Source organism: Cryptomeria japonica, chromosome 2 (genome assembly GCF_030272615.1).
Source record: "Cryptomeria japonica chromosome 2, Sugi_1.0, whole genome shotgun sequence".
NCBI classification, from domain to species: Eukaryota; Viridiplantae; Streptophyta; class Pinopsida; order Cupressales; family Cupressaceae; genus Cryptomeria; species Cryptomeria japonica.
In genome coordinates, this window is record NC_081406.1 from 461969449 (window position 1) to 461988447 (window position 18999).

At 36.7% G+C, this 18999-nt stretch overlaps 1 pseudogene; it reads left to right on the plus strand.

Annotated features, from left to right (window-relative positions):
* Positions 1-15147, plus strand: part of LOC131057646 (ATPase family AAA domain-containing protein At1g05910-like) — a 75151-nt pseudogene extending 60004 nt beyond the window's left edge.
* Positions 15148-18999: the final 3852 nt, after the last annotated feature.

Genomic DNA, 18999 nt, shown 5'->3' on the forward strand with positions numbered 1-18999 from the left:
TTACTCTTCACCTTATCACCCCCAGGGGAATGGACAAGCAGAATCTAGAAATAAAAGCCTTTTGACTATCATCAAGAAAATCCTTGAAGAAAATAAGAGATCTTGGGATCAAAAATTGAAGTTGGCCTTGTGGGTAGATAGAATAACAGTCAAGAAGGTCATTGGAATGTCCCCTTCTGAACTGGTTTATGGTGCTTAGGCCAGATTGCCAGTAAATAATCTTCTTCCAATTTACAAGTTCGTGCAAGATGAGGATATGGAGCTATCTGAACCTATGGTAGACAGAATGATCCAAATTGTGGAGGTGGAAGAGCTCAGAGCTTTAGCTCACAAAAGAAATCAGAAGATCCAATTGCAATCCAAATACCTTTTTGATAAAAGAACATCATCAAGGAAGTTTCAAATTGATGGCATTGTTCTTCAGTGGAATGCAAAAGGACAGGACAAGGGAAAGCATAAAAAATTTGAATCATTATGGATTGGCCCTTTTGTGGTCTATGACATAAATGGTAAGGATTCATATTTTGTGAAGAATATGAACGATGAAGTACAGGAATTTCAAGTGCATGGACAATTCCTAAAACATTACTTCTCTTGATGTCCATGCACAATAGGTCCTTTGTTTGTACATATTTTGTTTCCTTCCTGTTTTTCTGTTTGGGTCTGTGTTTTGGTCAGTTTCTCTAGAGTTTTTGAGTTTTCTTGTGTTGACCTTGCGATCAACCATCCCCAGTCAGAGCCGCTATTATCACTAATTAAATATGGGTTTTTCCTTTCCCATAATTGGCTATGATTTTTGAAATTTTAAGTAAGGCACATTTTTTATTGCTTCAGCTCTGTGCTAGGTCTTAAGGGTTTAGGGTTTTGATTTTAAATCACTTAATGTTTGATAAAAAAACCCTTTGGTTTCTATTCTTTCGTTACTTTATCCACTTAAGTAATGGGTCCTGGGGTCTTAGGAAGTTCCCCCCCTTGTCTTTTGCCTAGGCGGTCATGTGAATTAATCGTAAAATTTAGGCTTTATGTATTTTCCTCCGAAAGTTGTCGGGCCCAGTAAGTGGTGTGCATCTCACGGGTGGATCTATGGCTTTCACTATTTCGCTAGGCAAAGTTGCGTGCAGTTTAAAACCAGCGAAGTTGTGAAAATGACATGGCATGCCAAGTAGACGGTCTAACTAGTCGAGAGGGCGAGTAAGATGGTGGCACATGGCATAGGCTACAATAGTTAGCAAGCCAGGATTAAGCGTTAAAAGGCATGTCCCAGAGGTGAGTCAGGTCGCTAGATAGGAGATGACCTGGCAGATACAGGTGCTAAGAATTAATTGCAGCCCAGTGCTTTCTCTCAGCAAATGAAAGACTGACATGTCAGCTCTGAAGGTGACTAGATGCCAGGTGTTCAAAGTTGAGTTAGATGGCCCACGCCTCCCGGAGTCTATTCAAATGGTTAAGCACCAAGCAACTAGAAAATGATCTGATGGGCCACATGATTTTGCAAGGGTAAGATGCTTGTTCTTTATACCCTGCAAAATAGTGAAAATAAAAAGGTTTGTCCATGTGTCATGATAGATGGTGACGTGTCCATGGACACGTGGTTTTGGAAGAAGCTGTGTGCCTGCCAAGGTGGAACCAGTGGTATAAAGGAGAGGCACGTGGCTGATGTTGAATTGAATGCAAAAGGTTTTCCAAAGCCAATGGTTGAGTGCCACATGGTAGCCAGTAGCCAATAAAGAGGCAGGACCTTGCGCGGAGCCAAGACTGTTAAGTCATTGTAACGGTCAATCAAGTTTCTTTGGCGCTATTTCGCAGGACCAAATTGCCTAATGGTTATGCTTCACAAAGTTGTGAAAGAGCAAGAGGAAAGAATTGGAGGAACATTATGGCCTGTTGGAGCGAAAAATATGAATTCTCTCATGAATTCAATTTTGAAAGGACGACTAAAGCATGCGGAATCAATGTTGTAGTTAAGACCTTGGGTACAATATATGATTTCCTATCAACCGGATGAAGGTATCTTTCTAAAAAATTATTGCAAAGGAGTAGATACAGAGCTATTTTCTTCAAATATAGAGTAAGTAAATTCAGTTGCAGAGCGAATTCCTTCAAGCTAAGAATAGGTTTTCTTGTACTCTCATGTAGCAATTTCTTTGTGGTGTGTTTAAATAAGATATTGATTTATCATAGAACTATTTGGGGGCATTAATATGATTTCTTACATTTTCAAAATGGCACCTAAGAGAGAATTTTCTAGGAAACTCAATTATCCGGAAAGAGCCATTTGTGACTATTTTCTTGAATAGTTGACGTTGTCAACTAATCAGGCATCGAAAGAAAAAGAATTAGTGCCTAGAGCTCCTCGTTTGAAAATAGGAAAAGAACTATATGACAAGGGTAACTGGTTGAGAGACCCACAGGTCAGATTGTCTGGGTTGGGGTTATTTAAGGTTGGATTTGGAATGAGAAATTCTCTGGCCCCACAAAATAGTATTTGAGAATTAGATGTTGGGAAGTTGGTAGTCCCAGGGGTATTTATGGATATGGATCTATTGACCCAAATTGCACTTAATTATGATCCAGTCACAAGAAGCATTTGGGATATAAATGGAAAAGCCCTTATTGAGATTAATACTGAAGAATTCAGAAGTGCTTTTGTGCTGAATGAGTTTACAAATTTTCTGGAACCCATAAATTTCAAATCATTAGCTCAAATATATAGTGCATAGAGGAATCATCTTGGGAATGGGCCTCTCAAGGAATTTTTTGTGAAGATAGGTGGGTTGACAGTTGTAGGACCCAACACAGAAGAGCCCTTTTCATTGACTCTGTTCATCCTTAGGGCTAAGGGAATGTATTGGGCACTTTGCCAAGTTATGGTTGAAGATGCTGAAGCGAATATGCCCAATCACTACTTGTTAACAATTGCTCATATTTTGAATCCTTCCCTTGTAGTAACATTTGATTATGCTTCTTTCATTGCTGATGCTATCCATGGGGGGTTAATAGGAATAAATAATTGAAAGGTGGATAGGCCTTTTGGATGGTACTCACTCATGATGCATCTATTTCTTTTCAAAGGTGGTGATTACTTTGCCAGTGGATTGGACCTCGTCAAAGAGAAAGAAGGAGAAAAGATGCTAGTACAACTATGGAGTATTGTGTTGTCATGGGATAGAGAGGATGCCAGTTTCTTGAAGTTTGATAAATAATTTGCATCCAAGATCAGGACTCTCGACCTTTGCTCAGAGATCCCAAGAATCCCCAAGGTTCTTTTGGAATTCACTAGACCAAAAGAATTTGCAGAGAGCATAAAGATTGTTCACAATTGGGATGACATTTATCTGTATCCAGTCTCAATAGTTTTTGAAGTTTTTGGTTTTAGAGGCACCCCATTCTTGTTACCCTATTAGGTCCCTCTCAAAGTAGGAATTGCAGAGGTCCTTAGACAACTTGGTAGTGTACAAGAGGCAGAACTAACAGGCAGGGGTAAAGGGACTATTTTCCCTATGGTTACCATAGACAACCAATTTGTAATAACTAAGGGAGGTTGGAATTTCTTTGAAGATTTTCTCAAGCCTTATGATTTGTCAACTGCAGTATCCAGGTGTGCTGATCCAGAAGATTTCTTTAGTGGCATGTTTAGAAAGAGAGCAGCGTGCAGAGGTAGACCCCATCAATTTTAATTTCCTGAAGACCTCATCAGAAATGAGTTTGATCTAGATGAGCAGGAGCTAAGAAAGGATAAATGGGTGGCTTATAAGAAAGCCTTAGACTTTGTGCATCAGTTTGATTCCAGCTATGACCCATTGTCTAGCTTTTTCCCTCTAGAGGAGAAAATAAAGTTTTTAATTGTTTGCTTTGAGGATGTGATGAAGACCCTGGAGGAGAAGAGGGAAGCTGTGATTAAAGGCAACCCTGAAAAGGAAAGAATGGTTCTAAGTAGGTCTGCCTCTAGCAAACCAATCCCTCCTGGTGACTATACACTACACAAGAAATCTAGTTATAGTGTGTTGATGCCTACAACAGGGGAGCCCTCTACCTCCAAAAGAAAGAGGAAGATACAAGATGTCATTGACATCCAAGAGAGCCCAAAGAAGCAGAGAGTAGGGAAAGAAGTACAATCTGATACACCTTTGTACTCTCCATCCCAATCCCCTATCCACATAGGAGATGAGAAAGCAGTAGCTGAGCAACTTCTATAGTTAGGCAGTCAAGGGGAAATTGCTTATACTTATGATGAAGTGGAAGAAGGAATGCCAAAAGAACCCCTTGCTGCTGAAATGAATATTACCACCACTGAACTCAAAGGCCAGGAGTGGGATCCTGAGATAAGGTAGGCAAGTGATGACTTCTTGGCTGACAACAATTTCATCACATCAGGAGCATTTATGCAATTTATATGGAAACATAATATAGATAAGTACAATGTAAGATGTGAGAAGAGAAAATGTGAGTAGCCTAATAAAGATCCAGCCCTGGTAGAGGAGAAAATAAAACAAGAGATGATGGAAGAATTTAAGACCATCACTCCTGAGCAAGGGAGAGATATGGTGGCACAAGCTACAGTGGTTATTCTACCTATGTGGGATATATCAGATGCCCCGGTACTAGAGGCACTGAGAAAGGAGACCAAGACCATGCAGGGAATTACTTTCAGTAAGGATAATGTTACACTTGTCATGTGGTCTTTCAAGAGAAATGAGAGTAAGAAAAGCAAAGATACCCCAAGGTCAAGTTACCTTGGTGGAATGATGGTGAAGAGAGTGCAGAACACAGGGGTGGTGGAAGCTGCTAGCACTGTGCTAGAGACTGAAAAATTTAGTGTTGCAGTAGCAGAAAAGGAGGCCAAGGAAAAAGAGATCCTCCAAGTCAAGTTGAAGACAGTTTTGAAGGCCTACAACAGTGCTAAGGAGGAGGTAAGAGGTAAGGATAGCATCATTGCTAAGCTGCAAAGGTAGTTGACTGGACATCACCATCAAGGTGAGTCTTCAACACTGATGATCTCCTCTTCCCCTGCAAGACCTCTACCTACCAGCCCTATCATTGAGTTCCCACCATCTCCCGCACCCTCTAGCTCTCAAATGGTTCAGATTACTCCTCAAGAGCTAGAAAATTTAAAACAGGCTCAGGCCTTATATGCAAAGAAATATGAGGAGAGAGTAAGGGCTACTATTTCCAGTTTTGTAGATACAATGAGTGCCTCATTACTATATGATAACATAGGAAAGATTTTGGATATGAGGAAGGAACTCAATGGGGATAAGGCCATTTTGACACCTATTCTTGACAAGTGGAAGCCTAGAGAGAAGGACTTGGAATCTATTTGTGCATCTTATGATGAAGTAGGGGTTGATCCTATCATTAAATCCACTTGTGATACCCTCAAGGATCTAGTAAAATTGGTAGGAGAGGTAGACAATGTTGATAGGAAAATCAACCTGTATAAAAAGGAATACACTGATCAGGTTTTTTAATTTATTCCCGGAGTTTTTGCTAGCCCAAATCAGTTAAAGGACAAACAAGTATGGCTTAAAGAATTAGAGGCCAAATTGTCAGCCAAAATAAAAGGAATTATTGATTTAGATGATGCTTCCTTTTTTGTTGTAACAATTCAGGAGATTGAGAGAATTAAATCTCACTATGCTTTCCTCAATTCAGAGGTTAACAAGATGAGGAATTCCTGGAAAAGGTTGACCAAGGCTAAGACAAAAGTGATTGATTTCACGTGGCCAACTGATGATGTGTACAATGAATGGACAACAGAATATGCCATCTAGGATGTAGAGAAGTTAGAGGGCTCTCCAAAATAGTTGGAAGAGGTTGCAATAGTACATCAAGTTGAAGAAGCTGCAGAGGTCGAAAAGGACGTGTAACTATTTTTGTAAAAGGCTTTGTAACCTCTTTTGGAAAAGAAATGATTGTAACAAATTCTCCTAGGAAAGTCCGAAGCTATTGTGCATCCATATTGTTATAAATAGATACCAGGACTATGTAAAAAGGCATTGCATAGAATTGTAAGAAAACACTGCAAAAATTTATCTAAGCTTTTCTAAGTTTAATGGAGAATATTCAAAAGTTTTTGTAATGCTTTCTTGAAGATAATATCAATATACAGACCATCGGTTTTGAGTAAAGCTTTGTGTCATCTTCAAATGTGTTTGCATTTATTTACTGTTTCATACTGAATGATCTAGGGTTTGTAAGGCAACATTCAGTAGATGTGTTTGCTAGCTTTTCTCTTTAAGAGGGAAATTAAATATGCGGGGATCACTTCTATCGGTAAATTACCTGTAAGACATCTTTAATCTTGATGAGCATAGTTTGATTTGGTATGCATAAATTCCCATGTATGTTAGGCATATATAGGGATTAAAAGATGTTGAGCCAATGCGATGTGTAGAGATATTCTGTTTGGGGAGTATTGTTTGAATTTTGATGACTCTATGACCTTGGATAAGGCATTGGTATCGATCAAGGTTGTCTATTGCATGTTTTGTAGATCAAAAATACCGAATATGAGTATAATTTTCATTCCTTTGCTTTAGTTAGTTTCAAGGTGAATAGATCCACTAGTTTTTTGGACTGGTTTGCTATGGATTTATCTTTTGAAAGTGTGAATTTAGTTCACAAAGGTATACCTGCCTGGACTCTGAATAAGTCTAAAGTGTAGAAGGTTAAATCAAAACTTGTCATATGTTGTCCTAAGAGTTTCCTTCCCCTTACCATCTCTCCTGCACAGAGTTTAATCATCTTATTATAAGGATGTTGAAGTGAATCAGATTTTTGGGTTCATTGTAATATCACAAAAGGTTCATTGTAAGTGAGGGACTCTCGTAAGTATTCCACTCCATAGTGGATGCCTAACACTTGCCACATGGAGCCAAGAGGGGTGAAGCATCTAGTCTTGGGCTTAAGAGAGAAGGTGGTTGTGATGAGGGGGAATGGTGATAGAACACCTCGTTGGGTACGCCACTCCATGATGGATGCCTAACACCTGCCATATGGAGCCAAGGGGGATATGGTATTCTTCCGTTGGGCCTAGGAGGGATGGTTTCTAGGACACCCTATCCAACTAACGGACTAAAGGAATTGATTAGTAATTGACTTACAAACTAACTTTATATAATAATCTGATCTCATTTAGGAAATATAATAATTTGATTATATCCTGAGTTACTGGGTTTGGCCCCCTAGACCCTTGGTACTGGTCCGGTACGGTCCTGGTTCGGGGTTTGGGTCCGGTTCACCTATGGTTTGGACAGGGTTTGTGGTTCACAGGCCTAGTTCAAACCAAGGTGAACCCAAGATGACCTAGGGTCGAACCCAAGAGGACCCAAGACGAACCCAAGGGTCTCACAGCCCAAAAATGGTTTTTTTTTGAATTCCACCACATAAAAAATTAAAATGACCCTATGTATCAAGCCACACACCTATGCATCTTACAACCAAGAGAGAAGCACAAGTCTTTACGAAAGAACAAGTTGGAAATCACAATTCCCGTATGGGAGAATGCACCTTGATCAGAATTTTGACTTCTTTGGCCTTGTTCTTGACATCTTAAAAGAGAAAAAAATTAATGCACGCCATCGATTTCTGTGTGGGTTTGAAGGTTGTAATTTGTTGTTGCCAGCGGGGGCACAGGCCCTCGACCCCGCCCTCTACAGCGATAGGAGTGCGCCCTGGGCGCTGCCCCGGGACCCTGCGAGGGGCACTGCATATATATTGTTGTACCGAACACATACCCCTTTTCAAAATTTTGTTGTACCGGCATACTAGGTTCTTCGAACTCGAACCGGTGCCTAAACCCAAACTAGTAACTTAGATTATATCCCACAATTATAATTCTAACAACCATTAATATAGCAAATTTGATATCATTTAATATAGTTCATTTTTTAGTTTAAGTATTATTTCATATATGTTCTCTAATTTTGTTGCAGGAAAACAATATACAAAGGTACACCTATAAAACCCAATTATCTATTTATAGATTTGGCCAAATTTAGGTTAAATTAAAGTGTAACTAATTAGGGGACATTAGAATGGTATCAGAGCATGATTCTGCTAGGCTGTTGGACAAAACAACTACTTAGTTAGGACTAATTATTCCAGTCTCTTCTCAAATAAATAAAAAATTGAATTGGCTAGGCCAACATTGCATTCTTATGAGTGTGCCTTTAACTGCTTCGTGTCTTATGTGTTTCTTATGTGTTTTGAGCATGCATACTCCATGGGTGTTTTATATGTACACTTTCCTCATGTATACCTTGTGCTTGCACCATGTCTATCATGTGTCTGGCATATGTGTTTTATATCTTATGTGTATTTGTGTTACCTCATGAATGAGATGTTTTCAGATGTCTAATCCATGAATACCTCTCTCTTGTATGCTTCATGATCGATGTGTCTTCAGCATGTCCACTCCACGAGTACCTTTCTCATATATGCTTGTACCTTTTGTGTATTTATGTATTACTTCATGGTTTACATGTATGATTCATGTCTTGCATGTATTCATATGTATGGTTCATGCTTTACATAGCTCCTTCATGCCTTATGTGCATTACTTCATGCCTTGCATATAGTCATGTATGTTGCTTCTTGGCTTACATGTATCTATTATTTCATGCCTGTGTGCACTTCATGTCTTATGGTACTTATGTATACTTGCTTCATGCCTTAAGTGAATTCATGTGTATACTTCATGCATACACTTCATGCTTCACATGTATTCATGCCTTATGTGTATATTCTATGTTTTGCATGGATGCTTCTTGCCTTATGTAATTCATTTGTATACTTTGTACTTTACTCCTTAAATGTATTCGTGTGTATGATTCATGCCTTATGTATTCATCCGTATGCTTCATACTTGATGTATTGGATTCATTCATAAAGTGTTTTTGTATACCTTTCTCATGTATGCTTCCACCTCCATGGGTATTGCCTCCCATGTGTTCATCCATGGATGTGCTTTGTATCTTATGCAATTGTTTCATGTACTTTCAGCATGAAATCTTTTTGTTTTGAACTAATGGCCCTTATATTACATGTTTCAACGTGATTGAATATGATTAGTTATTCCATGAGTATGCTTTATGAGTACTTATAAATGGGGTGATTGTCTTAAACCAACTGGGCTCTTCTTTTTGCAAACATGGGTTTCATACTGCTAATTACATGGGAAGGACAACATAGGGATTACTGAAACATGACGATACTATGAAAATCTATAGGATGGAAGAATGTGTAAGAGTAATATAGGAAGGAAGAATGTGTAAGAGTACAATTGCTCAAACCATGAGGTGATAATATAAGAACTTGATGAGTATAGAGATTTTGCCCATAAATCGTGATAAGAGGAGAAAGGAAACATGTTGAGAATGCAGTCAGACAAAGATAATATTAGCCATATTCAATTTATTCATGATATATTTAATACCAATCTACCACCTAAGTTTACCAATACATCAATATCCAATCATAACAATCTATATGGTTACCGACTGTACGACACGAAGGAGTGATACCAGACATAATTAATTGAGATCTTATTCATTACCCACCTCTATTTGGTAACTATGATGTCAGTGACATTCACGCTGCCCATTGAAATTTCTCATTGACTAAACATTTTCCAATATTAATACATACTCTTTATGGATGTTAAGATTAAGCCAAGTTATTATTATTAACTTTTCATGTTGTCATCTAGATCAAACATCTTACACATTCTCTAATTAATATAGCCTCTACATTTTGGGAAATTTATCCCTCTAATTGGGGATTCAGACATATTCATCCAACAAATTATAAATCAATAAATTTAGACATATCTCATAGATGTATTCCTCTCATGAACAGTATGTAATGATAGAGTAAAATCATCATTTGTGGTTTCCTTACAATAACTCTTGCAATCAGAAGTGATACTCAAAAACAATATTTATCATTTCACAAATTGCTTATCACAAATTGTTATGTTCAAAATTTGTACCAAGCATAACTGAACATAATCATTTGCCATGATATCAAACCCCTTTACAAATGTTATAGCATTTTATCATCTCTTGAGCAATGGTGTTAGGCTACAACTACCATACAAAACAACAATATTCAGTGAAGAAATTTCTAAGGGCCCCATTCTATAAGGTATAGTCAGCATGATAATCTCACAATTAAGGTGTTAGGCTTCAACTAGCATACTAAAGCTCTATAATTTGTTTATGTAAGTTTTAAACTGAGTCTATTTTCTTCTTTGTTTTAGTATGCTAGTGTTCTTCAACATTTTACTTGGCAGAGATGAATATTTATGCTGATTTAAATAATAAATCATTTTTACTTTGAAAATTTTCTTCGCTTCTCATTGATCTGTGCTTTTTGAGTCATGGATACTTGAGACTTTTGTTTATTACAATACATCCATTATTCTATGCTTTTTTATGTAGATCATTGTGGATTTCTCATTTATCTTGAAAAAGCCTCTAAATTATTTTGATTTCTTTTCTCAAGTGCATAAAACTACTGGTCCTTCGAATCAGATAGAGAGCATGAACGTGCAGGTAACCGATAGAGTTCTCAGCTGCTCTTTCCAAGAAATTTGTACTTATTACGTTGTCAAATATGTAGGTATCTTTCATGATTATATATTTATGTTGAAGTTGCTTATACTTGCAGTCACATACGTCCACTCCACCTCATTCTACAAGAAACAGGACAAATTCTGTCAATTTAGAGGATTATGAAACAGATAACATAGACACAGAGGATGTAGATCTGATGGTAGGATTTTCTCCAATCTCCATTGTTTTTGGTTTTTGTGAAGATATTACTTCTCTTTCCCAATACTTTGTTGCATAATATTATAAGTTTGGGTATCAATGGCTGCAGAGACAAACATATCAGCTAGCTACTATTAAAGTTGAGAATAATCCTAGCTAGGATGAGTAGTCCAGTCCAATGCAAGAGAAGAGCACAAGAGATACTATATCTTTGCCATGGCGAGAAGGACTTCGGCTTCGAAAGTCAACCATCTGACATTCTTCTCAAGATTCTAAAGACCAGGAATGCACAGAGGAAGATGATAGAAATAAAGGGGAGGCTGGGGATGAAGGAGAGGAAGATGAAGTTGAGGAAGTTGAGGAAGAGGGTGAGGAGGGTAAAGAACAAGAAGGAAGGAGACGGTATGCTCTCCAAAATCGCACTGAGGTGAGGAGGTTTTCTCTTGAAAAAGAAGAAAAGCAGCGACTGCAGTCTCTACCACATAAAGTACTACATAAAGGAATGAAAATAAAAAATGCACGTGATGCGAGACGAGGTGGCTCAAGGGTGGAAAAACATCGTTGTGCACAAAGAGTTGATGATTCAGATGATTCTCTTCTTCTGGATGAGATGGATCAGGGTCCTGTTGGTTCATCATCATGGATGCATGTGGGAAATACAAACTCTGGTCAAGAATGGGTTTGTGGCAGACTTGACATGCATAACATAACTACATGGGGTTTGAAAGTTGCAGCATCTGGATGGGGACACCAAGGTGATACGTTTGGTTATGGAGGTGTAGGTGCACAACCTGCTGAGCCTAGTTCAAAAGGTGGAGCTGATATTCAACCCTTGCAGGTTGATGAAACAGTGAGTTTTGATGATATTGGAGGGCTTTCTGACCACATTGATGCATTGAAAGAAATGGTTTTTTTCCCTCTTCTTTATCCTGATTTCTTTGCCAATTATCACATCTCTCCTCCAAGGGGAGTCTTATTGTGTGGTCCTTCGGGAACTGCAAAAACATTGATTGCAAGGGCTTTAGCATGTGCAGCTTCCAAGGTTGGACAGAAAGTAAACTTTTACATGCGAAAGGGAGCTAATGTGCTCAGCAAGTGGGTTGGGGAAGCTGAGCGGCAGCTGAAATTACTTTTTGAAGAAGCACAAAGGAACCAACCATCCATAATATTTTTTGATGAAATAGATGGTCTTGCCCCAGTGAGGTCTAGTAAACAAGAACAAAATCACAATTCTATTGTATCTACGCTTCTTTCTCTAATGGATGGTCCAGACTCTAGAGGTAAAGTAGTGCTTATTGGAGTGACAAATAGGATTGATGCTATTGATGGAGCTCTTCGCCAGCCTGGTCGGTTTGATCGTGAATTTGTATTTTCCTTACCCGATTGTAAAGCACGAGCTGAGATATTAAAGATCCATAGAAGAAAGTGGAAGAATCCTTTATCAGAGGAATTAAGAATGGAATTAGCAGCAACTTGTATGGGTATTGTGGTGCTGATTTAAAAGCTTTGTGCACAGAAGCTGCAATTAATGCTTTCTGTGAGAAATATCCTCAAATATACACTAGTGATGATAAGTTTGTCATAGATTTGGATTATGTGAAAGTAGAGAAGCATGATTTCTTGGAAGCTGTGTCTACTATTACTCCTGCTGCCCATAGAGGTGCAACAGTACAGTCAAGGCCATTGTCCCCAGTAATAGTTCCATGCTTACAAGGACAACTAAAAATAATCAGTGATTATATTTCTGACATCTTCTACGTAGTGGCCAAGGGTGATAAAAAAGATTCGCTAAATGACAGTTCTCGCCATCTTGCCAAGTTACTTGGATTTCCCTATGGTTCTTCCATTCCATTTGTTTACAGACCAAGACTTCTACTTTGTGGGAAGGAGGGTGCTGGCTTGGTACGGTTAGAAATTGCTTTCATAGATGTTTACACATCTATAACATGAGTCTGTTTTTTAAAAATTTTGAATTGGTTGGCTTCTAATCTAGCTACATTTCTGAATGATGCTATACTTCTACTTTTCTTGCCAGGATCACATTGGCCCTACAGTTTTACACGAATTAGAGAGGTTCCCTATGCATTGTCTTGGGCTTCCATCACTTTTGTTTGACCCAAGTGCACGGACCCCTGAGGAAGCCCTAGTACACATTGTAGGAGAAGCAAGGAGGACTACTCCTTCTATCTTGTATCTGCCTCAACTTCAACTTTGGTGGGAGACGGTGTGTATATCATTACATTAGTACACTTATACTTTTAAAGCTCTATGCCTTTGGGATTTCCTGTGATATATTTGAAATCGCTTTGTTTTTTTGCTAGAGCTTCCTAAAATGACTATATATCTAATTTTGTTTGTTTCACTGAGCTTCATAGGCCCATGATCAGCTAAGAGCTGTTCTACTATCTATACTGGAAGAATTGCCATCAGACCTTCCTTTATTACTTCTTGCAACCTCCTCTGTACCCTCTAATGAATTGGATGGAGAAGCTGCATTCTTGTTTGGTCGTTGCTATATGTATGTATCAAGGACATCATTGTCTTAGTTTTTGTATTTTTTCTGCTTAGTTTGTTCAAGATTATGCTAAGGCATGTGAATCCATTCTATATAGCATTGAGTACCAGGTACCTCGTTAGCTTCTGACTCTGTATAAATTGAATTTGTCATTGAATTGAGTGTACATGAATTCGATGGTATCTGGTACACCTTGAATGCATTGCAAATTTTATTTTGGTTTAGTATAATAGAAGGTAAAATCCTGAATGGATTACATTCTTTTGCTTTATGTGCAGTTACCAAGTAGAAAAACCAAGTTCAGATGACAGGTGTAGATTCATCTCGCAACTGGTTGATGTTGTTCTTACTAGCCCTGATCAACAAGTAGTAATTACTCCTAAAAAGAATGTTTCTAATCCTGAACTTCCAAAGGTACCAAAAGCAGCAAGAGGATCAAGTGAAATTGAGCTACGTGCCAAGGTAGAAGCAGAGGAGCATGCTATTCGACGACTCTGAATGTGTCTTCGGGATGTCTGCAGCAGTGATGCATCAATCATTATTTGATTCATTTATTGAGGACATGTTTACCAAGTTAAAATTAATTTTGAGTGCTTATATGTATCCACATACAATGTGCAGACTTCTGTATGAAAAACGGTTCAGTGTCTTCCATTACCCTATCATGGATGAAGACGCTCCTGACTATTATGCAATAGTTCAAAATCCAATGGATATCACTACTTTACTGCAACGAGTAGATAATCGACGTTACTTCACATGCTCAGCATTCCTGCAAGATGTGGAACTAATTCCAACCAATGCAAAAGTAAGCATGATTGGACATGCCTATGATCCTATCAGCTTTATGGGGTTGAACAAAAATTTGTTTTCCATTCATTCCTGATAATAACTATCATTAGTTTTGCATAACAGGCATATAATGGTGATGACTACAATGGAGCTCGAATTGTCAGCAGAGCATATGCACTAAGGGATGTGGTATGGTTAAATATGCTAATAATAGAGACATGCAGTAATCGAAGTTCAAATGTTTTATGTCAAGTAGTAAGCATTTATTGTTCACTTTGCTAATCCTTGTCTTACGCGTAATCAGATTCTTGGCATGCTTTCCCAAATGGATCCTGCACTAGTTGCCTTTTGTGATAAAATTGCTGCTCAGGGTGGGCCAACTCGTTTGTCAGAGGATTCAACTAAAATTTTTCCTTTGAATCCTGTTGCTCAACCAGTTCATATTACAAGAGCAAGTGAATGCTTACGCAACGTTCAGCCTGATATGAATGTATCTCAAAGTTACGAGGTCTTGAAGCGCTCAAAGCAGAATAGTGATCCTGATCAAGGTGGAATTATACTTTGCACCATGCCACTTGTAATCCTTTTTAATTTTTGATATTTAGAATTAGAAACACAATTGTATTGAAATTCTCAGAATGTGTTTTTTCTACAGGTAAAGTTGTGGCTGGGGACTCTGATCCATTTGCTGAGGACAGATCACAACCCATGGAGATTGATACTCCTGGGCAGAATACTCTAAAAACAAAATGCCTTCATGGTAGTGTAACAAATGAGGCATTTAAAGGTGTGCAGCAATGTGAGGCAAATAATCAAGAAGAAATAATGAATCAACCGGAACGCAAATCCTCTTCCAAAGTGCCAATAAGCAATCACTTGGCAGAACAGATTGAATCAATAGAAGATAATTTTGTGAAATGTACCGAAGGTTATGGAATCTCAGAACTTGAAAGACTTTATGCTCTAATTTGTGGAAGGGTGATATCCTTAGCAGATGCGAACAAACCTACAATTATTAAATTCTTGAAGGACTTCTCATCTGATGAAAGCAATTTTCATAGATAGTTTTGTAACCGAATGTCCTATGAAGTGTTTTTGGGGCTCTAATTTGTCGAGGGGTGATATCATCGAAAGATGTGGACAAAACTATGGTTTTTAAATTTTTTAAGGACTTCTCATCCGCTGAACGAAATTTTTAAAGAGATTTTTGTAACGGAATGTCCTATGAACTGCTATGTTACCAGAAACGCGACAGGAGAACTTCGTTTCGCGTTTTCCCCATCGCGAACGGCGGTTTCCAAACTGCTGTCTCACAGTCAGAGAAATTTAAAGGAGTGAATTTTGCAGTGAAGACCTTAATCCTGCTACAGGGGAAATAAGAGAAGATATCATTAATACTGTGATATATGCACAGGAAATTTTGGTAATACATAGGTTTCAGTGAGAATATGCTCACTTTGTAAACAGATTTCTTCATGATATTGTTCTCTTTCAGGTTGAATAAATTGATTTTTTGTTATTGTCTCCATGGATGAGTGTGCATTGCTTTCAAATTGATATGTCAAGGACATTGATATTGGTCTTCTTAGTCTTTCTGAGTTGCATTTTCCATTTACTGTCTTCATTGAAGGAATGGATTAATCTGGTCTAAATGGAATATGGAGTAATGTATGTTCATCTTTGGATTTCTCGGAAGAATTGCAGAAAGTGTCTATTGGTGGGAGTGTTTCTATAATGTAATAATACAAAGGCGCCCCTTGGATGTGAATTTGTAGTGTCGTGATGAGTCTCTGCATGGTTTGGTATTTGACTTTGTTGCCCGGATGAAGCACTGATCTGAGTAGTTATTTGTTCAAAGGTCTAAGCATTCATTGGAATTCAAAGATGAATCATTTGAACACTCTATTTTCAGTTATGCTCTTTGCTTTGTTAGCTTAGGATTCTTCATGTTCTTTGATTTAAGAAGTGAGATAGTCGAGAACACTATCAGTTTGAGAAAATCTTGCATATTATTTTATATCTGCTTGTTGTTGCTGAATAATCTATCATTTTTGATAAGGGATACCTTTAGGTCTAGCAGAGCTTAAAGAGCAAAAGGTGTCAACCTTTGGGTTGAGTTTTGTTTGTTGGTCAAACTAACATTTAAAATCAAGAATAAGTAATCGCAAAGCTTTAGGTTTTAATGGGTATAATTTTGGAAAAAAAAGTCAGCACACTCGACTTGTGACTACACAAGACTAATGGTTGTTAAAGCAACTAGGCATTCTACTACTATTGGAATTAGTATGACAAAAAATGTTCCAAACAAATTACAATGTAATATTGAAAATTTTTTATTAAGATGAGAGTAATAATATTAAAAATCACAGCTGTGAAAAATTGAAGATCTTTTTGAAATGCTGCATGTTTGATGTTTGTGGTTTGTGATTTGAACTGCTCGATTAAAAAATCTTTGTTTAATGCCTTTAGTACATCTTTAATTAGTGAACATTGACCAGCCAAAAAAAATAGATTGGTTCAATGGTGGATAAATAAATCGCACCATTTAGATATACTTCATCAACCTAATATGGTCCTAACCACCTTGTTTGCATCTATGATCCTTATATTGTGAGTCATAAAGGGGAGTCCATTCACCTTTTCGCAACATTTTTGTCTTGATAAAGAGGTCTTTCCACTTAATTTAATATTTTTTCACTATCTCAATATGATGGAAGGTTTCTCTTAAGATAAATTCAAGAGCATTAAGTTGCATCATTCTCTTTTTTTGGGCTGCTAATAAGTCCATAATGAATTAAAGTTTTTACCTTAATGTATTGTGTTCAAACTCAATTGGAAGGAAATATTTTATCCCATAAACTATTTCATATGGTGTAAACAAGTTGTAGTCTTAGTAACAATCTATCAAAGAAATTGGCCTATGCCATATTTAAGTACCTTAGTAACAAACTATCAAAGCCTCTTTGATAGAAAATATCACCAAGATAGTGAAGTATGGTGTACATTGGAGGAAAGTTTTTTGTTATTTATGTGAAAGGTTAGGTGGTGAAGTTTGACCATGGTGGTAAGCGTAAATATCATGATACTAGGGTGAATAAGGACCAATAAGCTGTCATATAAGTTCAAAATTAGGGACATTGTGTGGGTATTAATAATTTCTCAACAAGAACTTAGAATATCGACTATTCTATGGCATATCCAAGACACATTCAATTATGGCTATAGTATCATCAACTAAATTGTTTTTCCAACTAGATTTGCAAGAATTTATTCTTGAAACTATTTGCCATGTATTTGTAGGTGATCAATTCACCATATTTTGTTTGATATTCATCATTAACCTTTTTTACTATTAGTTTAGAATAACCATAAGCAAGGATGTGTTGGATATTCCATTGAATTGTTATATTAAGACCAACAAGAAAAGCTTCATATTCAACAACATGGTTTGCTCATGGAAAGCTAAATCTAAATGCTTTCAACATGGAATTTCCTTGAGTATAAACAAGATTCAAACGCTTGCTCCATGACTAGTACAAGAACAATCAAGACATAACTTCTATATAGAGGGCTCTTCAGTAGTAAAGATAGATTCATCAAGATTATCTATAACGAATGGATGATTATCTATAAGAGGTGCCTTAAATAATTGATCCATAGAAACCTATGCTTTAATTTATTTTTTATCTTAAAACTTACTGTCAAATTCACCTAACAACGTTACCCTCTTAGCCATATTAATTGTAAGAGAATTTTTGAATAAGAGGCATTTGAATGGATCCAATTAATAAATGAGATTTGCTTGGTGACTAAGCATGTAATGTCACAATTTTTGTGTACAAAAAAGACTACTAAACATTACCGTTCCATAGAAATATAGGAAAGCTCATTTTTCATGAGTGTTTGATTGATAATAGATTGTTTTCTCACAATCTTGTTTATCATTTTTTGCTAAGAGTGCGCCCAAGGAGACTAGTATAGTTGATATGTAGAAGTATGTGATTATTTTAATAGGAGACATAAGAACCATTGGTGATGCAATATAGTCTTTGATATGATCAAAATATTCTTAGTAGGATTCATTCCATTGAAACCCACCATTTTTCTTGAGAAGGTGGGGAAATGGTTGACATTTGTAAAAAGTTGTGCTATTAATCTTCATATGGCTAGTAGCTTTCCTTGAAGTCAATTATATTATTTTAAAATTTTAAAGGGGTGGCATATCCATGATAGTTCCAAATTTAGAAATATAAACATCTATATATCATTGAGATATAATAAAGATCAAGATTTTTTTGATGTTATACCAAAAATACATTTCTTGGAATTAAGGCATATATATATATATATATATATATATATATATATATATATATATATATATATGTATATATATATATATATGTATATATATATATATATATGTATATATATATATATATGTATATATATATATATATGTATGTATATATATATATATAAGGATTCAAATATAAATTCAAGGACATGAGTGGTATTCTCTTATTTTCTATTTTCCCATTTGAAACATCGTCTAAATAAACTTCCACAATTTCTATGGAGCATGTAATGAAATGTAACTATCATTGCCCTCTAATAAGTAGCTCCCACATTTATCCATCTAAAGGTGTCACTTGATAGAAAAATATACCTCAAGGGAATTATGAAAGAAATTTTGTGTTGGTCTATAATAACAATTCAAATATGATTACAACTCAAAAAACAATCCACAAGTGATAGCATTTTATAACTAGCTTCGAAATCAATAATTATGCCAATGTTGGAAGGATGAAAATCATCTTTTGGGTAAGATGAAATAACATATTTGAAGGTTATACATATGCATATTCCTTTTATCTTTTTTGACATGAATTATAATGGATATCCATTCAAGATAGT